General features: G+C 52.6%; 3 non-coding genes across 3 annotated transcripts; all 3 read right to left on the reverse strand.

Moving 5' to 3' along the window:
• Nucleotides 1-10,857: 10,857 nt before the first annotated feature.
• LOC133354005 (U2 spliceosomal RNA) lies at nt 10,858-11,048 on the reverse strand. The gene has a single exon (XR_009756513.1). It is a non-coding gene; the product is annotated as a U2 spliceosomal RNA (small nuclear RNA).
• Nucleotides 11,049-20,375: 9,327 nt separating this feature from the next.
• On the reverse strand, nt 20,376-20,566 carry LOC133354006 (U2 spliceosomal RNA). The gene has a single exon (XR_009756514.1). It is a non-coding gene; the product is annotated as a U2 spliceosomal RNA (small nuclear RNA).
• A 1,735-nt stretch (nt 20,567-22,301) lies between these two features.
• LOC133354008 (U2 spliceosomal RNA) lies at nt 22,302-22,492 on the reverse strand. Its single transcript, XR_009756515.1, has one exon. It is a non-coding gene; the product is annotated as a U2 spliceosomal RNA (small nuclear RNA).
• Between the last annotated feature and the right edge of the window lie 219 nt (nt 22,493-22,711).

The following is a 22,711-nucleotide window of genomic DNA, read 5'->3' on the forward strand; positions in this document are numbered from 1 at the left end:
CATCGCGTCCACTGGAACAGCGAGACGGGGTGGTGGTCACGAGAGGCGGAGTGGGCACGACACAAGGGGGGGGGGGGGGGCAGCGTGGAGATGGTTATAGATTGGTAACAGCGACGGCTTGGGGATTCCTTCATCCAGTGGCGGACTGATCATGGCTCATGATGATGTTCCATGAAATAAAGGAATACTGCACGCGTGCTTGGTGGCAGTGTTCGCAGGAAGCAGAGGGGGTGGGGGTAGTTGCCCCCCCCCCCCCCCCATTGACTGCTGCTGGGCCCAACCGCCTCACGTCGACATCGTTCCGATGCACCGCGGAATGTCCCCACGCCACTCCGCTCGTCGGCTTCACAAACCTGCACTCTGGCTTGGTGGATTCTTCGCTCTGTGCTGTCAGCACATATCCCTATCGGAAGCTGAGGATCACAACGGATAGAGGTGGCCGGGGGGAGCGCTGAGATTCTGGGTTCAAATCCAAGTGTCAGCCTCCAGAGGCACGCTTAAACGGCGTGCTCAAGTGTAGCAAGCTGATGGTTCAAGCTAAGTCACCAATGACTGGACAAAATAACTAATAGTTTCAACTAGTTTTTTTCACCTACGTTGGTTAAATTCCAGCTCTGAGATTAAAACATTAACCCGTAAAAACAAAGTTTTTCACTATATATCCTTTATATGCGTGTTCAATGGGCCATAACCCAGCCCACATTGGTCTTTGAAACGGGCGGCTAGAGTCCTCTCGTCCTCTGGCTTGAGATGGCTGCCACCTATGGGTCAGATGATTGCCTGCCACCATTAAGCAATTGGTAATTAAATATTTTAAAAAATTCCTAAAAAGTGTAAAATTTAGGAAAAAATTTTCACGAAAATAAATTGTTACGCACAACGAGTCTGTGTGCAAAATGTCAGCTCGATTGGATCACGGGAAGTGGGTTAAAAAACGACCGAAAGATTTGCACGGTCGTAAGCGCGCAAGCAAGTGAACTTAATATAAAGGATTTAAAAAAATACATATCAGGTTGACTCGTCATGCAACAAACATTCATCGATATCAGGGCATGTGGGAAATGTGCCCTTCGAGCGTGTGGATGGAAACGTGAACTTGAAGGGCTCTCTCCGAAGTAGCTCTGTGATATCTACTCCCACTGACCCGGCATGCACGAGTTCCAGAGGGCACGTGATCGTACAACAATGGCGCCCAAAGTACCAAAAACAAACTGAGCACTTTGTGGGGGTGGGTTGGGGGAGTACAAAACAGCAATTTCCGAATGGCTGATGAGTTGTAAGCAGTTCGGGCCTCCCAAGGGAGCCTCCTCGCCCTCCCCCCACCCCCCTCTCGCGGCCCCCACCCCCACGCACCCGGAGCGGGGCGCCTCCACAGCCCCGCCCCTACCAGGGCCGCCGCCTGTTGGCATCAAGCGGGAGAAGCAGAGATTGCTGCACATTGTGATGGTCGTCACCAAAGTGGCTTATGGCACACACGTGTGTGTGGTCCATGTTGCGGGCAAGGGCCCTTCGCCAGCACGGAGAGATTGACGAACCCGAAGGTAGAGACCCCTGTCGACACGGCGGAGCCTTGAAAGCACCCCCTGAAGAAGAGGAAGAAGAAGGAGACGTGGGGCACACGATGCCCGTCACGACACTTCGCCGATGTGAGCAGAGAGACACGGCACAGCCCAGGGCTACAGAGCGGCACGGCACAGCCCAGGGCTACAGAGCGGCACGGCACAGCCCAGGGCTACAGAGCGGCACGGCACAGCCCAGCGACACGGCACAGCCCAGGGCTACAGAGCGGCACGGCACAGCCCAGGGCTACAGAGCGGCACGGCACAGCCCAGCGGCACGGCACAGCCCAGGGCTACAGAGCGGCACGGCACAGCCCAGGGCTACAGAGCGGCACGGCACAGCCCAGGGCAGCAGCTGCTACTGCCCTGGGCTGTGCCGTGTCGCTCTACTGCCCTTGCGTGTTTGGGTTGTGCCGCACGTTGTTGTTGCTGTTGTTATCCGACGCGTCGATTTTTCTTTTTAAACGAGAGACGAAGAAAGTTGCATTTTGGGTTTGAAAGCCTCATGTGGAATATTTTAGGCGGTCAGCTGGGACATTTCTACGGCCGGGACAACAACAGCAACAACTCCGCAGCGTTTTTTTCCCCATAAACAGGGACCGTGAAAAGTTTGTGAACAAAACGAGATCTCGTGGCGTGTACTGCAAGCTCCCCAAATGTGGACATTCATCTGCAGGCCCAGCGTGAAACGCCGCGGCTCTTGGCTGCGCGGACCCCAAAAAACAAATCACCCCGCCCCCCACCGCCACTAAATCACCCGTTGCCAGAGAGAGAGAGAGAAAACGGAAAAGAGTGAAAAAACGCAGGCTACTGCTGGGCACGATGAGACCCGGCACCGGGATTTTTCTCATTCCAGAGGTTTCTACTCGCCGGCAGACGGTCGTGTGGCCTCTCTATATAAGGCGCTGCTTTGGGAGAAAAATATCCAGAAACGGGGGGGGGGGGGGGGCGGGTTACGTCGACACTTTATGAAAAAACGGGAAAGTGAAGAATGTGGCCGTGGCTCATCCCCTCGATTGTTGGACGACGACTTGGGCGTGAGTGATGGTGCGGAGTGGGTGATGGTGCGGAGTGGGGAGTGGGTGATGGTGGGGAGTGGGTGATGGTGGAGAGTGGGTGATGGTGGGGAGTGGGTGATGGTAGGGAATGGTGGGGAGTGGGGAGTGGGTGATGGTGGGGAGTGGGTGATGGTGCGGAGTGGGGAGTGGGTGATGGTGGGGAGTGGGTGATGGTGGAGAGTGGGTGATGGTGGGGAGTGGGTGATGGTAGGGAATGGTGGGGAGTGGGGAGTGGGTGATGGTGGGGAGTGGGTGATGGTGCGGAGTGGGGAGTGGGTGATGGTGGAAGAGTGGGTGATGGTGCGGAGTGGGTGATGGTGGGGAGTGAGTGGGTGATGGTGCGGAGTGGGTGATGGTGGGGAGTGGGGAGTGGGGGGTGGGGGGGAGGGGGTGATGGTGGGAAGTAGGTGATGGTGGGGAGTGAGTGGGTGATGGTGCGGAGTGGGTGATGGTGGAGAGTAAGTGGGTGATGGTGGGGAGTGGGTGATGGTGGGGAGTGAGTGGGTGATGGTGCGGAGTGGGTGATGGTGAGGAGTGGGTGATGGTGGGGAGTGGGTGATGGTGCGGAGTGGGGAGTGGGTGATGGTGGGGAGTGGGTGATGGTGGGGAGTGGGTGATGGTGCGGAGTGAGTGGGTGATGGTGCGGAGTGGGTGATGGTGGGGAATGGGGAGTGGGTGATGGTGGGGAGTGGGTGATGGTGCGGAGTGGGGAGTGGGTGATGGTGGAGAGTGGGTGATGGTGCGGAGTGGGTGATGGTGCGGAGTGGGTGATGGGGGGGAGTGGGGAGTGGGTGATGGTGGAGAGTGAGTGGGTGATGGTGCGGAGTGGGTGATGGTGGGGAGTGAGTGGGTGATGGTGCGGAGTGGGTGATGGTGGGGAGTGGGGAGTGGGTGATGGTGGGGAGTGGGTGATGGTGGAGAGTGAGTGGGTGATGGTGCGGAGTGGGTGATGGTGGGGAGTGAGTGGGTGATGGTGCGGAGTGGGTGATGGTGGGGAGTGGGGAGTGGGTGATGGTGGGGAGTGGGTGATGGTGGGAAGTAGGTGATGGTGGGGAGTGAGTGGGTGATGGTGCGGAGTGGGTGATGGTGGAGAGTAAGTGGGTGATGGTGCGGAGTGGGTGATGGTGGGGAGTGAGTGGGTAATGGTGCGGAGTGGGTGATGGTGAGGAGTGGGTGATGGTGGGGAGTGGGTGATGGTGCGGAGTGGGGAGTGGGTGATGGTGGGGAGTGGGTGATGGTGGGGAGTGGGTGATGGTGCGGAGTGAGTGGGTGATGGTGCGGAGTGGGTGATGGTGGGGAATGGGGAGTGGGTGATGGTGGGGAGTGGGTGATGGTGCGGAGTGGGGAGTGGGTGATGGTGGAGAGTGGGTGATGGTGCGGAGTGGGTGATGGTGCGGAGTGGGTGATGGTGGGGAGTGGGGAGTGGGTGATGGTGGGGAGGGAGTGGGTGATGGTGCGGAGTGGGTGATGGTGGGGAGTGGGGAGTGGGTGATGGTGGGGAGTGGGTGATGGTGGGGAGTGAATGGGTGATGGTGCGGAGTGGGTGATGGTGGGGAGTGGGGAGTGGGTGATGGTGGGGAGTGGGTGATGATGCGGAGTGGGTGATGGTGGGGAGTGGGGAGTGGGTGATGGTGCGGAGTGGGTGATGGTGGGGAGTGGGTGATGGTGCGGAGTGGGTGATGGTGGGGAGTGGGGAGTGGGTGATGGTGGGGAGTGGGTGATGGTGCGGCGTGGGGAGTGGGTGATGGTGGGGAGTGGTGGGGAGTGGTGGGGAGTAGGTGATGGTGCGGAGTGGGTGATGGTGGGGAGTGAGTGGGGAATGGTGGGGAGTGGGTGATGGTGGGGAGTGGGTGATGGTGAAGAGTGGGGAGTGGGTGATGGTGGGGAGTGGGGAGTGGGTGATGGTGGAGAGTGGGGAGTGGGTGATGGTGGGGAGTGGGTGATGGTGCGGAGTGGGTGATGGTGCGGAGTGGGTGATGGTGGGGAGTAGGTGATGGTGATGGTGGGGAGTGGGTGATGGTGGGGAGTGGTGGGGAGTAGGTGATGGTGGGAAGTAGGTGATGGTGATGGTGGGGAGTGGTGGGGAGTGGGTGATGGTGGGGGCTATGGTGGGGAGTGGCGGCCCGAGTTCGGCTCCAGCTCGCAGTCCGCAAGTGGTGACGAATATTTCAGCCGGTGCTGGGCCTCCCCTAGATCGACTTAGCGTTAAACTAGTGCTTTGGCGGCCAGGGCGATGATCTGGCCCGTTTACAGCACTTCCCCCAACATCTGCCAAAGGCGATCTGTGTGTAGTTTGAGACTATACCACGTGGGGCTAATTGTGTATGCAGTGGAACGCCTCCTTGTCACAGATCTTACGAACACCACTCACACCCCCCAATCGATTCCATTATCCGCGAATCCATTCCTGCCGTCATCCACGTTTCAATGCGGATAACATGATTTACCGGCAAGTGGTGACAGTCGTCTACTACCCGCCTTGTTTACCGGATAGCCCGATGCCAATCCAACCGGAATGCGCCCCCCCCCCCCCATCTCGAAAGCTGAGCAGTGCGTGAGCCCGGAGAGTGCTTGTGTAGAGGTGTTGAACCTGCTACACTTGGATGGGCAACCGCCTCGCACAGCGGACTGTTCTTATCAGATGAGAGGCTGTTTGGTGGCCAGCGCAGCAAAATCCATTTCCGTATTGTAAAACTTCAACTAAAATAGTTTAACTTTTTATTTTACTAGGTGAGACCCATTGAGCGTATCGCGTGTGCGTTCACAGCACCCACATTCTGCAAAGGCGGCGGTGTTGAGTCTCGATGTGCAGGGGAGAAATAGACGAGATCAGCGAGGTGCCGTGGTTCATCTGCGGCGCTCACTCACGAGGGTGCTGGGTGGCCAGAGCCACCGGCGGCGGCGTGGGCCACGCGGATTCGAGGAAGTTCCGTTCTCCGTTGATCTTTGAGATAAAGTCGGCACCACTTTGGTCCAGTGTTCGATCCATTGTCAAATGCGTGGCGCGTCGCTGCTAGCCCAGAGTTGTCTCCAATGTGCAACAGAAAAAAATAATAATCCCAAAACTGCATTTGTGTTAGTGTGGTCTTTCTCCCCCCTCCCCCCCCAAGTAGATGTCTCGATGTAAAAGCTCACAGTGTAAAATCGGCACGGCTCGTTTGAGCGACGTTCCCATTTTCCTCCGACACCGGCCCAGAGCTCCCCTGAGCCCGGAGCAAGGGGAGAACCGCGCTGCGCGGGGTCCCCTCGTCCTGCCGGCAACGCACCGCCGGCAGGTTCGGCGCTGGTCAAGGTTGTGCGCCTCGACTACCTACAGGCTGCGATATCCGATTATATTCTTTATAATTGTTACTCTATCGATCATTCGGTTAGATTATATGACGAATTGGAGAGCATTGGGGGGAAAAAAGTGGAGGGGAAAGAAAGGCTCACCTCAACGTTCCCGCGTGTGCCGCTGGACGGGAGGTGATGGGCGGGGGCTTTAGTGGCGTCGTCGGCATCGTCAGCCGCGTCCGACTGGGGCGTGGCGTCTGCGGGGGTTGCCTGCCTTCGGGGGTTGCCTGCCTTCGGGGCTGCTCGAGCAATCAACCGCGGCAAAAGTGACCAGTGACAATGTTTAGTCGCTTGAGTTCGCTTCGTCGGCCCAACTCGAAACGTGATACTCGCCAGACCTAACCACAATGCAGCAGCAGCAGCAACATCATCATTATTATTATTATATTACATTCAGTATTGATGTCGACCCACCTAAGTGGAGCCACGTAGAGTAAGCAAGCCGCCGCTCGGTGCTAATGATGAAACTGGGGGGGGGGGGGGGGGGGGGGCTGCCCAGTGACGGACGCCCAACGCTTCCACGCTTGCATCACGAGCTCGAGAATCGACTCCGAACTGACGATGACGACGATGACGCTGCGCGTTGCTTCGTGCCCTTTTATCGGTGTGGCTTCTGCCAAGCGCAGCAGTGTTTGGAGAACTTTGTCCGCTGCGGCGAACCGCGCGTTTCTCACGTGTGTCTCGATTTGCGCGAGGATTTCCACCCACCCACCCCACCTCCGAAGAGCTGGCGAGAGCGCCTTCTAAGGGAGAAATCTTCCCGTGTGTGTTTGAAGACCTCCTCCCCCCCCGCGCGCCCCTCTTAAAAATAATCACCGATCTCGGCTGCCTTCCCAAAAATAAAAAATATAAAATGTGCTCGGGTTTTGGAAGGAAATCTGCAGCTGGTCAGTTGGGATTAATCACGGTACCGTGACCGTTTTAAAAAAATTAATCAGCTCACAAAAAAGTTGGATGTCGCTTATCTATGTAAGGGTTTGTTTATTCGCTATTAGGTATTCATCTCCCCTCTCATCTCGCTCCACTGCCCGTGTTCACTCCGTGTTCGCGTTTGTCACGGCGGTCGATTCCCCGCAGCGCCTCGCGCCGGTGACCTCGCGCCGGTGACCTCGCGCCCGGCGCGTGCAGCCGCGGGGCGCGCGGAGCCTCTTCCACCGTCAGCCCCGGAGGCCCCGAGCGGCCGCTAATCGGAGCCGCGCATCAGGAAGCTGTGCTTCCAGGAAAGGCAAATCATCACAAACAAATACTTTTAATTCCCTCCCTTCGTTTCCTGCAAGTTGTAGACCGGCGTGGCCAAGGGCTTAGCCGGAAGGCCGATTACATCGGTGGTGTGGCTCCGGATGTACATCCCCTTTTCTGTCGAACATTTTGTGAGCCGCTGTGCTTTGGGGCCGTGCCGAGCCAGCCCCGGCACGGCTCAGGAGGGCCCGCGTTGGGCTGGTTGGTTGGGGAAGCGAAGCCGGAGGGCGAAGTGGGTCGGCTCGCACGCAGTGGCCAAAGTCGAGACGCGGGGACGAGACGCGGTGACCTGCACTGACGTCACGCGCGATGCCTTGAGAGGGGCAGGAATGAGCACCGTTTGGTTCCAGCGCAGCACGCCAAGTAGCCAGCGGCTGTCCTCAGACGTGCCGATGGGAAAAGGGGACATGAGTGGAGGGAGAATGGAACATCAACTCAATTGGTCGTCCCTTGGACTCGCCGTGCCAAGGGTGCAATTGTGAGGTCCGTGATGATTTTTGTTTTAAACATCTGACAGGTTTGGATGTGGCTACCATTCCCGGCGGGCGCACTTCATTTCATGGTCCTCTGTTGCACCGATTCATAGCAGGCGAGGGAGTTAACATCTTGCCACTGCCACCCATAGGACCACCGGAGACCAAGCACGTGGTGCAAAAGTTGAAAACTTCCGTCCAACGCTTTCCCTTCCCAATCTCTTAGCTAAGGGGCACGGTGTCATTGTTGCGAGTTTGGGTTGTGTCGGGATCGAACCCACGACCTCCTGTACACCAGGCGAGGTAGTTAACATCTCCCACGACCTCCTGTACACCAGGCGAGGGAGTTAACATCTCCTCGCCACCATAGCGCCCTGCTCTGCCCAAGAACGATCGTAATGCCAGAAAAGTCTCACTCAACATTCTTTATGTTGGGATGTTTGGCCAATTACATGTTAATTAGTGTTTATGTTGATGTTTGGTGGTTTATTAAGTTATTACATTTATTTTAATAAACACGAATATGTAAATTGCTATTATTTACAACTGCTGGAATCACGATGTACGTCAATTTCGCTTTGGTTATGTTTCAGTGTGAGGCTATTGTCTAAGTATCTGGCGAGTTGTTAATGTGTGCAGGACAGTGCGTGTTTATGTGGTTGTATACTTTCCTGCTCGCCCACCCAATCCAGTTAATTTTATCCATCTGAGCAGCAAATGGAAACAGTTAAAGTCACTGACCACGAGTTTTGTTTGCTAGAATTGATGCACTCCCAGAGGGCCGTGTTGCTGATGGGATGCGAAAAATTATTATTACAGGCGCTTTCATGTACAGGGTGGTCCACATGTTTTGTGACCCCCCCCCCCCCGCCCGAATTAATTGACCCCTAACATTTTTCGCCCTTTGCATATTTATTTCTGTTTTAAATAAACCTTACCTCAAACAATATTCGGTTTTAGAGACTTAAATGGGCGTCACAAGCTATCTGGACGACCCCGTGCTTTGTGAAGGGGACATATATTTGGAGATGTATTTTGGGATTACCTATTTTGGAACTTAAATGCTCCACAATGACGCTACTTATTGTTTTGTGATGTCTTGATATTTGTGAACAGTACTACACAGAGGCATGCCTCGCTTAACGAGCGAGATACGTTCCGCGAAAAGTGCACGGCAAGTGAACGCTCAATAAACACCTCAGCAAGGGAGTCGAGTGAGTCTGAGCCTCCTCTGGGAGGCCCAGCGCCGGTGGAGATGATCGTGACGGTGTTGCCCGTGAGCTGGAATCGAACGCGGGTCGCCGGTTCTTAGTCACCGCGCGTGTCAACCTTTGCGCCTCGACTCCCCACACCCATCCACGTGGTCCAAGGGCCACCGGCCACCACCAGACCCCCCCTCCCCCCGCCCCCCCACCAGACCCCCCCTCCCCCCGCCCCCACCACCAGACCCCCCCTCCCTCGCCCCCACCACCAGACCACCCCTCCCCCCCGCCCCCCCCACCAGGCCCCGCCCCCACCACCAGACCCCCCACCACCAGACCCCCCCGCTCCCCCCACCAGACCCCCCCTCCCCCCGCCCCCCCACCAGACCCCCCCTCCCCCCGCCCCCACCACCAGACCCCCCCTCCCTCGCCCCCACCACCAGACCACCCCTCCCCCCGCCCCCCCCACCAGGCCCCGCCCCCACCACCAGACTCCCCCTCCCTCGCCCCCACCACCAGACCCCCGCCCCCACCCACACCACGTGGTTCACGCGGTTCACGGCCCAGCGGCTCACAGAGCGCTGCGGGGCCGTGGTGCGCCCCCTGCCGCCACGTGACGCGCTTCCATCGAAACGTCTCCGCTCGTGACGCAAACATTTGCTCGTTTTGCGAAGAGAGTGGGTTACATTCAAATCGATCGTTATGGCGAGTGAGTTCTCGTTACAAAAAAAATGACCAACGCCGGCATTGCGAGGCCGTGTGATCATTATCATCAAGTGGCTTGCTAGACGCGAATGCTGTTTGTGGCTTCACCTGGAGGTGGCAGTAGAGCAATGGATGGATTCGAGGAGAGACGCTCAACAGCAGCAGGAAGGAAACGCTCCCATCGTGAGATGTGATAAACGACACGTTTTTTTTTTCTTATTTTGCCAGGTAAGGCCCACTGAGCTATACAGCGCTTTTTCATAAGCGCCTTGACCACAAATTATAGCCTAATCGTGTCGAAATGCATAGCAGCCAAATACTCTAAAGGCATGCTTCGAATGTGGAGGAAAAAAACGGAGGACCCGGAGAAAAATCCACGCGACCACGGGGAGAGAGACACGCAAACTCCAAATATTACAGCAGACCGTGCGGATTTGCAATGCCGTTCAAAAACACTGCACGTGAAACCAAGTAACGCCTTCATTCCGTCATTCTGTTTGAGAGGTTCCCTCGCAAAAGTGTGGCAGGGTGCCCCCCGTTCCCATTGATGCGGGGAGTGGACGCAGCAAGCCCCAGTTCAGTATGGATCACCGCCAATGCGGCACCGATCGACTATTGACTTCGGTTCTCGTCATTGAATATCGCCACTTAACTCTGAGGACATCTGTGGCAGAGAGCGGCATCGCTCATCGGATTTCTGTCGGATGAATATTGTGGTTGTGATGTTTCCCGTTCCGCATATCTCCCCCTCCCCCTGAACCCCCCAACAGCGGCCTCCTTAGTCGCCAATAAACTCTCTCCTTGTTTCGTTCCTGTCACTTCCGTCACAAACATCCCACAAACAGAGAATCCTCTCCCGTGCCACGTTGTGTGACCTCTGGTTAAGAACGGTTCAGCACATCGCTGCGGTGTGTTTGCTCTAAGACGAGTCATGCCTACCGCATTGAATTCGGTTCGTTCAGCCGACGGATAAATACATAATTATCTTTTCTAGATTTTAAGCTTTCGTGACTGCACTGATTCATACTCTTAGGTTTTTTCGGCGGTCACGATTGCAATTTATATTCTGATTGATATGTATTAAATATTTTAATACATATGAAGAAGTTATATTCTGAAAAGATGGATCGGCCCCACAGCTGATTTTAGCCAAAAAGAAGAGAAGATGCCCATAAACGAATTTTGTTAAATGTCGGCTCGCCAATCCTTTCATTGACATGGCGGCATGGCAGTGGAGATTCTCTACCCAACAACTCTCTCTTTGTTTCACATTTTCCCTCCCCAAGCGGGGAGGTGCACCATTCCCGGAGGTACTGCAATACCGGGTTGATGCGCGGAGTGGACGGAGCAAGCCCCTATTCCATCTCCCTGTCCCAAAAATCAATTTAATATAAGGTACCACAATGTGGTACGTATCAGATATTAAACTGATAAGAACAGATACTACACTTGATCTTAGCCAAAAGGCCGAGAAGCGATACCTATACACTGCCAGCGCTGGGGTACACATACTCACAGAACTACTCTTTACGCTATGGGGTCATACCATGAATATCACGAAACAGCTATAATCACATGTTACACAGATATACGCGAAACATGGAAACTTTGTAAATAGCGTGAAACTCATTTTAGAATGGGAAATCTGATGTTTGAATTATAAAGTATCAGCTTAGCACATTGTTAGAATCCCGCGCAATGGCTTATGGGAATGATGTTATTACGGTCATCTCGCCCTGCGCCACGTGGTGGCGTGCTGCTGTTCACTCGTGCTCGTGAATAGACAACGCGATTCGCATGTTCAACATGAAACATCTCATCACGACATTTGTTCATGAATTGTCCCATTTACACTGCACAGCATCTCGGCATGGGGAGCGGTGGTGTATCGGTTAGCGCGCTGCGCTACGAACCCGGCCACCCGAGTTCGATTCCCGCTTCGCGGTCCTGGGCCTCCCCAACATCGTCACGAGGGAGACAAAGGCGGCTCGGCGTGGTGCTGACCACTCACCCCCTCGTGTGCCGTGCCGGCTTTCATAGGTGCTCGCGAACAGCACTTGCCTCAGCAGGCTGTTAAGGCTATACGGGGGATCTTTGTTTTTGTTTGTAATAGTCGCTGTACTGTGTAGACGTGCAGCGATTTGTCTATTCAACCTCGAGTCTTAAACTCGTGTCAACTTGTCGCGGAGTTCTTGATACAAATAACACAGATTATGGAACAGAGGAGGCAAACAACAGCAATTAGAGACTTGAACCGAGCATTTCAGTGGCGGCAGTACAATCCCCGCACCTCCGAATAGCACGGTTGCCTCCGTACGGTGCGAAAGAAGTTCGAAATACATAAACTACCGGGGTGTGTTGTGTGTGATGGTTGCGGGGAGGTACACAACCACAGAGCGAGGGAACACACAGAGGGACATCACACACAGAGCACACCGAGAACGGCAAAACTGCACGGAGGCAAATACAGCAAGAAGATGGGAGATGCGAACTCAGCAATCCTGAGAAACATCATGCGATGGAACCCAGTCGCCCAACAACACAGTTAGACACTCAACCTGGTTGACCACGTATTAAAAAAAAAAACTGATAAATTTTGTGTTCATCTTCCAGGTTGAACACACCGACGTGAACAGAGGATAAGGACTCGTGTACAGACACGGGGTACAAGGTAGCAGAGATACATACACAGAGAAGACACACAGGGAAAGGTGTTTTGGACAGTACAGAGGGATACAACGAGCAACACCACAGCAAGAGACAGACACATGGAGGGGCACACACATAACGACGCCCGGAGGGAACAACGCACAAGGACTTATATAGGCTGTAGAGGTGGGGGAAGGGAAGGGTAGCCGTGCATGGACATGCAAATACCAATGCAGGCAACACATCGGGGGGGAACACATGGGAAAACGAAAACGGAGAAAGCACATGGGAAACAAACGAAAACGGAGCAAAATACAACAAATAGAGATACATACACCAAGAAGACAACACAGGGAAAGATTTTAATTTAAAGCTTTCGTGACTGCAGAGATTCATATTCTTGGTTATTTCGGTAAAGCCACGTAGAAGGGAAACAATAAAATAATAAAAATATAAAAATTGTTATTGTTTTATATTTTTATTATTTTATTGTTTCCCTCAATTATAAACCATTGTTATTGTTTTATATTTGTATTATTTTATTGTTTCCCTTCTACGTGACTTTACCGAAAGAACCAAGAATAGAGGCAAGATGTTTTGGACAGAATTGTAAGGACACCCTCCCCGTAGAGGTGGATTAATCTAGGATTGAAGCTTTCGTGACTGCAGGAATTATATAATTTTACTTTTACTTCTACACACGTGACTTTACCGAAAGCGATAACCTGAACACTGTCGGTGGTGGGGTACAACAACAACCACCGCCATTCACCACTAAGTGGCGGTGACGTGACCACGGCGCTTGTGCCAGGCCATGTGCAGGAGGTCACGGGGCAGACCCAGGTGCCACGGGTCGACTGCCTGAGATGCCTGGCCGATGCACCACCTGTGCCCCCTACTGTGCCAACTTGCTGTGTTATTGCCGCCCTGCGCTCCACTCGTTGTTGTGAGCGTTGTTGTTGGAGGGCGACAGCGTGTTGGTAATTGCAAGCCCATGGGCTGCTCAAAAATATAGCAGCTTCCTACCGTTGTTATTGAGCTGACCTGGCCAATGCCTCCCAATCACTCCAGACCAGGTGCCAGCATCATAACCAACTCGGGCATTAAAGTCACCCAACAAGATGAGTCGATCCTAGAGGGCCAACATCAGCCTTGCCTGGATCCCACCACTCCTCACCTCTGGTTGATGGGAAGGCGATGCCACAGTAGCATGGGGCCCCACCGTCACGCTTCCACACGCCTCTTCATTACTTTATTCAGTCTCCTGCCACTTCCGGAGCCAGTCCACCAGACCTTCTAAATACCACAGAAATCCAGGTGGTCGCGGCCCAGTTCCTGCAGTGAGCGTTGAAACATTTTACGTTGCCACCCGCGGTGCCTTTTCACTGTTTCTAATTTGGCCAGGAAACAAGTCCTCCGCGGGGTTGTACCCAGAGATCCTTTCTCTACGCTATGCGGTCATACCATGATTATCACAAAATAGCAATAATTACACGTAACACAGCTATACACGGAACATGGAAACATTGCAAATAGCTTGGCACTCATTTTGAAGTTGTAAATCTGATAGTCTAGTATTAAAAAGTATAAGCAAAGCACATAATGGTAATCCCGTGCAATGGCTTATGTGAATGATGTAATTACGGCCACGTAATGACGTAGTGGCGTGTTTACGCACGTGCGTGAATACATTGTGATGTTTCAATTTGATTCTCATATCTCTCTATTATGTTCGAAATAATGAATCCAAGCGCCCTATATTTTCACGAGTTGTCCTATTTACACGACTCGTGTTTTATAGCGAGTATAGTACAGCATATTGTTCGCATACCGCGCAATTACTTCCGCGAAGATATCAACTTCTCTACGGCATGGTTGTGTAGAGGCATTGTTACAAGACGTAGACGCGCGATCTTCATGCAGTTAGCCAATAGTACTGCTGATGTGCCAATAGTACCGCTCATGTGCCAGTAGTACCGCTCATGTGCCAGTAGTACTGCTGATGTGCCAGTAGTACTGCTGATGTGCCAGTAGTACTGCTGATGTGCCAGTAGTACCGCTGATGTGCCAGTAGTACCGCTCATGTGCCAGTAGTACCGCTCATGTGCCAGTAGTACCGCTCATGTGCCAGTAGTACTGCTCATGTGCCAGTAGTACTGCTCATGTGCCAGTAGTACCGCTCATGTGCCAGTAGTACTGCTCATGTGCCAGTAGTACTGCTCATGTGCCAGTAGTACTGCTGATGTGCCAGTAGTACCGCTCATGTGCCAGTAGTACTGCTCATGTGCCAGTAGTACCGCTCATGTGCCAGTAGTACCGCTCATGTGCCAGTAGTACTGCTCATGTGCCAGTAGTACTGCTCATGTGCCAGTAGTACCGCTCATGTGCCAGTAGTACCGCTCATGTGCCAGTAGTACCGCTCATGTGCCAGTAGTACTGCTCATGTGCCAGTAGTACCGCTCATGTGCCAGTAGTACTGCTCATGTGCCAGTAGTACCGCTCATGTGCCAGTAGTACCGCTGATGTGCCAGTAGTACCGCTCATGTGCCAGTAGTACTGCTGATGTGCCAGTAGTACCGCTGATGTGCCAGTAGTACCGCTCATGTGCCAGTAGTACCGCTCATGTGCCAGTAGTACCGCTCATGTGCAGTAGTACTGCTGATGTGCCAGTAGTACCGCTGATGTGCCAGTAGTACTGCTCATGGCCAGTAGTACCGATGATTGTGCCAGTAGTACCGCTCATGTGCCAGTAGTACCGCTGATGTGCCAGTAGTAACCGCTGATGTGCCAGTAGTACCGCTCATGTGCCAGTAGTACCGCTCATGTGCCAGTAGTACTGCTGATGTACCAGTAGTACCGCTGATGTGCCAGTAGTACCGCTCATGTGCCAGTAGTACCGCTCATGTGCCAGTAGTACTGCTGATGTGCCAGTAGTACCGCTCATGTGCCAGTAGTACTGCTGATGTGCCAGTAGTACCGCTGATGTGCCAGTAGTACCGCTGATGTGCCAGTAGTACCGCTCATGTGCCAGTAGTATGCTGATTATACCGCTCATGTGCCAGTAGTACCGCTGATGTGCCAGTAGTACCGCTCATGTGCCAGTAGTACCGCTCATGTGCCAGTAGTACCGCTCATGTGCCAGTAGTACTGCTGATGTGCCAGTAGTACCGCTGATGTGCCAGTAGTACTGCTCATGTGCCAGTAGTACCGCTCATGTGCCAGTAGTACCGCTCATGTGCCAGTAGTACCGCTCATGTGCCAGTAGTACTGCTCATGTGCCAGTAGTACCGCTCATGTGCCAGTAGTACTGCTCATGTGCCAGTAGTACTGCTCATGTGCCAGTAGTACCGCTGATGTGCCAGTAGTACTGCTCATGTGCCAGTAGTACCGCTCATGTGCCAGTAGTACTGCTCATGTGCCAGTAGTACCGCTCATGTGCCAGTAGTACTGCTCATGTGCCAGTAGTACTGCTCATGTGCCAGTAGTACCGCTGATGTGCCAGTAGTACTGCTCATGTGCCAGTAGTACTGCTCATGTGCCAGTAGTACCGCTCATGTGCCAGTAGTACTGCTCATGTGCCAGTAGTACCGCTCATGTGCCAGTAGTACTGCTCATGTGCCAGTAGTACCGCTGATGTGTCAGTAGTACTGCTGATGTGCCAGTAGTACTGCTCATGTGCCAGTAGTACCGCTGATGTGCCAGTAGTACTGCTCATGTGCCAGTAGTACTGCTCATGTGCCAGTAGTACCGCTCATGTGCCAGTAGTACCGCTCATGTGCCAGTAGTACTGCTCATGTGCCAGTAGTACTGCTCATGTGCCAGTAGTACTGCTGATGTGCCAGTAGTACTGCTCATGTGCCAGTAGTACTGCTCATGTGCCAGTAGTACTGCTCATGTGCCAGTAGTACCGCTCATGTGCCAGTAGTACCGCTCATGTGCCAGTAGTACCGCTCATGTGCCAGTAGTACCGCTCATGTGCCAGTAGTACTGCTGATGTGCCAGTAGTACTGCTGATGTGCCAGTAGTACCGCTGATGTGCCAGTAGTACTGCTGATGTGCCAGTAGTACCGCTCATGTGCCAATAGTACTGCTCATGTGCCAGTAGTACTGCTGATGTGCCAGTAGTACCGCTGATGTGCCAGTAGTACTGCTGATGTGCCAGTAGTACCGCTCATGTGCCAGTAGTACTGCTCATGTGCCAGTAGTACTGCTGATGTGCCAGTAGTACTGCTCATGTGCCAGTAGTACCGCTCATGTGCCAGTAGTACTGCTCATGTGCCAGTAGTACTGCTGATGTGCCAGTAGTACCGCTCATGTGCCAGTAGTACTGCTCATGTGCCAGTAGTACTGCTGATGTGCCAGTAGTACCGCTCATGTGCCAGTAGTACCGCTCATGTGCCAGTAGTACTGCTGATGTGTCAGTAGTACTGCTGATGTGCCAGTAGTACCGCTGATGTGCCAGTAGTACTGCTGATGTGCCAGTAGTACCGCTCATGTGCCAATAGTACTGCTGATGTGCCAGTAGTACTGCTGATGTGCCAGTAGTACCGCTCATGTGCCAGTAGTACCGCTGATGTGCCAGTAGTACTGCTGATGTGCCAGTAGTACCACTGATGTGCCAGTAGTACTGCTCATGTGCCAGTACTACCGCTGATGTGCCAGTAGTACCACTGATGTGCCAGTAGTACTGCTGATGTGCCAGTAGTACCGCTGATGTGCCAGTAGTACTGCTGATGTGCCAGTAGTACCGCTCATGTGCCAATAGTACTGCTGATGTGCCAGTAGTACCGCTCATGTGCCAGTAGTACTGCTGATGTGCCAATAGTACTGCTGATGTGCCAGTAGTACTGCTGATGTGCCAGTAGTACCGCTCATGTGCCAGTAGTACCGCTGATGTGCCAGTAGTACTGCTGATGTGCCAGTAGTACCACTGATGTGCCAGTAGTACTGCTCATGTGCCAGTACTACCGCTGATGTGCCAGTAGTACCACTGATGTGCCAGTAGTACTGCTGATGTGCCAGTAGTACCGCTGATGTGCCAGTAGTACCGCTGATGTGCCAGTAGTACTGCTCATGTGCCAGTAGTACCGCTCATGTGCCAGTAGTACTGCTCATGTGCCAGTAGTACCGCTTATGTGCCAGTAGTACTGCTGATGTGCCAGTAGTACTGCTCATGTGCCAGTAGTACCGCTGATGTGCCAGTAGTACTGCTGATGTGCCAGTAGTACTGCTGATGTGCCAGTAGTACTGCTGATGTGCCAGTAGTACCGCTCATGTGCCAGTACTACCGCTCATGTGCCAGTAGTACTGCTGATGTGCCAGTAGTACTGCTGATGTGCCAGTAGTACCGCTGATGTGCCAGTAGTACCGCTGATGTGCCAGTAGTACCGCTGATGTGCCAGTAGTACTGCTCATGTGCCAGTAGTACCGCTCATGTGCCAGTAGTACTGCTGATGTGCCAGTAGTACCGCTGATGTGCCAGTAGTACCGCTGATGTGCCAGTAGTACTGCTCATGTGCCAGTAGTACCGCTGATGTGCCAGTAGTACTGCTCATGTGCCAGTAGTACCGCTCATGTGCCAGTAGTACCGCTGATGTGCCAGTAGTACTGCTGATGTGCCAGTAGTACCGCTCATGTGCCAGTAGTACTGCTCATGTGCCAGTAGTACCGCTGATGTGCCAGTAGTACTGCTGATGTGCCAGTAGTACCGCTGATGTGCCAGTAGTACCGCTGATGTGCCAGTAGTACTGCTCATGTGCCAGTAGTACCGCTGATGTGCCAGTAGTACTGCTCATGTGCCAGTAGTACCGCTGATGTGCCAGTAGTACTGTTCATGTGCCAGTAGTACCGCTCATGTGCCAGTAGTACTGCTCATGTGCCAGTAGTACCGCTCATGTGCCAGTAGTACCGCTGATGTGCCAGTAGTACTGCTGATGTGCCAGTAGTACTGCTCATGTGCCAGTAGTACTGCTGATGTGCCAGTAGTACTGCTCATGTGCCAGTAGTACCGCTCATGTGCCAGTAGTACCGCTCATGTGCCAGTAGTACTGCTGATGTGCCAGTAGTACTGCTGATGTGCCAGTAGAACTGCTCATGTGCCAGTAGTACTGCTGATGTGCCAGTAGTACTGCTCATGTGCCAGTAGTACCGCTGATGTGCCAGTAGTACCGCTCATGTGCCAGTAGTACTGCTCATGTGCCAGTAGTACTGCTCATGTGCCAGTAGTACTGCTCATGTGCCAGTAGTACCGCTCATGTGCCAGTAGTACTGCTGATGTGCCAGTAGTACTGCTGATGTGCCAGTAGTACCGCTCATGTGCCAGTAGTACCGCTGATGTGCCAGTAGTACTGCTGATGTGCCAGTAGTACCACTGATGTGCCAGTAGTACTGCTCATGTGCCAGTACTACCGCTGATGTGCCAGTAGTACCACTGATGTGCCAGTAGTACTGCTGATGTGCCAGTAGTACCGCTGATGTGCCAGTAGTACCGCTGATGTGCCAGTAGTACTGCTCATGTGCCAGTAGTACCGCTCATGTGCCAGTAGTACTGCTCATGTGCCAGTAGTACCGCTCATGTGCCAGTAGTACTGCTGATGTGCCAGTAGTACTGCTCATGTGCCAGTAGTACCGCTGATGTGCCAGTAGTACTGCTGATGTGCCAGTAGTACCGCTGATGTGCCAGTAGTACTGCTGATGTGCCAGTAGTACCGCTCATGTGCCAGTAGTACCGCTCATGTGCCAGTAGTACTGCTGATGTGCCAGTAGTACTGCTGATGTGCCAGTAGTACTGCTCATGTGCCAGTAGTACCGCTGATGTGCCAGTAGTACCGCTGATGTGCCAGTAGTACTGCTCATGTGCCAGTAGGGGGCAGAAGAGGGGCTGAGCCCCAGTTCTGAAGGACGATGGCCCACGGGGCTCAACGGTAACCCCGATGGAACGGGACACAGAGCCCAGAGCCCAGGAGGGGGCTGGGGAATGACATCCCCTCCAGGTCCTGCCAGAAGCTTCTGGAAGGAAGGCGGGGCCGGGCGGAGCGAGCCACGGCCCTGGGTAGTAGAAGCCGCGCCTCTGAAGGGTCCCGGCAGTCGTCGTCCAGCTGAAGACAAGAAGCCTCCTGGCTAGACCTGGCTCCAGCTATAACCAGTGAAGACCCAAGCGAGGAGGACTTGTAGCTTAGCCAGTGAGAGGAGTATTAGTCCGGAGGGGCTCCCTCCTCAGGGTGTTGGGTGTGAGGGGCCGCTACCCCCCCCCCCCCCCACCGTTGCCTCATAGAAACTCTCTTCTCGTTATTCAGCCCACTACAATTGTACCCCGAGGAATACAAAACGGATATATTCCATGTAACACAATCTTAATCGTGGTTTGAAAACATTGCATACAGCTTTAAATTATACTTTATATTGAAATTCTGACAGTTTACTTTTATACCGAAAATATGTAAATAAAGTAGAGTATTAGCAAACAGCATTCGTACCGCCTTGCACCACGTCTGCGTGATGATACGATGTAAAGTGCTGCACTATGGATTGAATCGATATTTTACCTTTTTATAAATTATCCGATTTACACGACACATCTCCCTCGGTCAAGTAAAACATCTTGAGATGCGGTCACATTTAAAAGTTTCGCTGTCCGCTGTGTAAGCGCATCGCGATTTCTACATGAAACTCGAGGCGTATACTGACGGACACTCTGGGATGTGAATCACCGATGCACATTCCACAGGCGAACACGACATCCGAAAGGTCAGTGGAGCCAGACAGTACACACGAGGACAATTCGTTGGGTGAGGGAGGAGACCAAACCGGCGGTACAGATGAGACGCCTCATTCAGACGCAATACGAACTCATCCTAGACGGTGTATTGTTGTGAGCACACAACCAAACGAAAAACACAACTTCACAAACCAAGTGGCTTTCCCCAAGCAGGCAGGGTGGAACCACTGCTGTGTTGATGGATCGGCCCCACAGTGAACGATTTCACGCAAAAGGCCTAGAAAAGGATGCGTCACCCAAACGCTGACAAAATTCCGTGAACTTTGGGGTCAAAATATCCTGCTGTCGGTTCAACCTGACCAAGTTTGCCAACCGCCTGACGTGGCGCATCACATGCTCAGCTCCACTCTCTCTTTGTTTAACATTTTCCTCCCCAAGCGGGGAGGTGCACCATTCCCGGAGGTACTGCAATACCGGGTTGATGCGCGGAGTGGACGGAGCAAGCCCCTATTCCATCTCCCTGTCCCAAAAATCAATTTAATATAAGGTACCACAATGTGGTACGTATCAGATATTAAACTGATAAGAACAGATACTACACTTGATCTTAGCCAAAAGGCCGAGAAGCGATGCCTAACCACTGCCGACGCTGGGGTACACATACCCACAGAGTCGCTCTCTACGCTATGGGGTCAAACCATGAATATCACAAAACAGATTATAAACACATGCAACACAGCTATACGCAGAACATGGAAACATTATAAATAGCTTAACACTTATTTTAGAGTTGAAAATATGATGTTATAATCCAAAAAGTAGACGCATAGCATATGATGACAATCCCGCGCAATGGCTTATGGGAATGATGTTATTCCGGCCATGTCGCCTTGCGCCACGTGGCGGCGCGCTGTCCGCGTTGCGTGCGTGAATGGACTGTGTGTAATGTTTGATATCGATTCTCATGTTCAGGATAATTCATCAAAGCGTCCTATATTTTCATGAGATAGCCTATTTACTCCACTCGTGTTTTATAGCGAGTATATCATATTGTTAGAATCACGCGAAATTACTAAATAGATATTGTCACTAAACGTCCCGACGTGATGGATCGTACCATGTTGAATACAAAGCGGATTTATTCCAAGTAACACAATCTCCATCGTGGTTTCAAAACATTGCATACAGCTTTACATTCTACTTCATATTTAAAGTCGGAGAGTTGATTTTTATACCGAAAATATGTAAATATAGCAAAGAGTGAGCAACCCGCGCAGAAGCTCATTGTCATTAGTCCGTAACGCTGTGCACCACGTGACGCGTGCTGTACACACCACGTGCTGCACAGACCACGTGCTGTACACACCACGTGCTGCACAGACCACGTGCTGCACACACCACGTGCTGCACAGACCACGTGCTGCACACACCACGTGCTGCACACACCACGTGCTGCACACACCACGTGACGCGTGCTGTCTACACCACGTGTGCTGTCCACACCACGTGCTGCACACACCACATGTGCGAGCTCATACAGCGCAAACTACTGCACCTATGATCCAAATTGATATTTTATCTTTTCAAAAATTACCCGATTTACACCACACGTGTCCCGAGGTCAAGTACAACATCTTGAGATGAGGTCACATTTAAAAGTTTCGACAGTGCAAATCTTGTGTGATTATGGCCTATTTCCCCGACCTCGTGAGTCGCTGTCTGCTGTGTAAACGCATCGCGATTTCTACATGAAACTCGAGGCGTATCCTGACGGACTCTCTCGAATGCGAATCACCGACGCGCATTCCACAGGCGAACACGACCACCGAAAGAGGTCAGTGGAGCCAGGCGGTACACTCACTAGGTTCAGCAGTTCCACTGCTGAATTATATTTCTTCCGCCTGAGGACGACCGCTTGTGTTGCGATCGAAACGTCGTCATTTGTTTTATACCGACGTGACTTTACCGACAGCTTCAAATTGGTACCCACGAGAGAGGAGACCAAACCGGCGGTACAGATGAAACACTCATTAAAAACACAGCTTCACAAACCAAATGGCGCTCTTTAGCGAATATCTTCCCTACTCAAGCAGGCAGGCGGAACAACTTCCTGTGTAGATGGATCGGCCCCCACAGTGAATGGTTTTACCCAAAAGGCCTAGAAAAGGATGCGTGGACCCAACAACTTTTTGTGAGCTCCAGGGTGAAAATATCCTGTTAACGTTCTTAAAGCAGTTGTCTGTCTTTGAACATTTTGCCTTCGACCTGACCAATCCTCCCAAGTTTGCCAACCGCCTGATGTGGTGCATCAAGCATTAAATGCTCAACTCAAATCTCTATTTGTTTAACATTTCCCTCCCCAAGCGGGGAGGTGCACCATTCCCGGAGGTACTGCAATACCGGGTTGATGCGCGGAGTGGACGGAGCAAGCCCCTATTCCATCTCCCTGTCCCAAAAATCAATTTAATATAAGGTACCACAATGTGGTACGTATCAGATATTAAACTGATAAGAACAGATACTACACTTGATCTTAGCCAAAAGGCCGAGAAGCGATAACTAAACACTGCCGACGCTGGCATACACATACCCAAAGAGTCTCCCTCTACGCTATGGGTTCATACCATGAATATCACAAAACAGCAATAATCACATGTAACAATATACAAATACACATTATTAATTTAAGTAATCACGTTGAAGTCACAATGTTTATGTTTGCATCAAAATATATAGGTACAGCACATTCTTAGAATCATGTGCAATGACTTATGGG

The sequence above is a fragment of the Lethenteron reissneri genome, chromosome 45 (genome assembly GCF_015708825.2).
Source record: "Lethenteron reissneri isolate LAM-NWPU_2019-01 chromosome 45, ASM1570882v1, whole genome shotgun sequence".
In the NCBI taxonomy this organism is placed as follows: Eukaryota; Metazoa; Chordata; class Hyperoartia; order Petromyzontiformes; family Petromyzontidae; genus Lethenteron; species Lethenteron reissneri.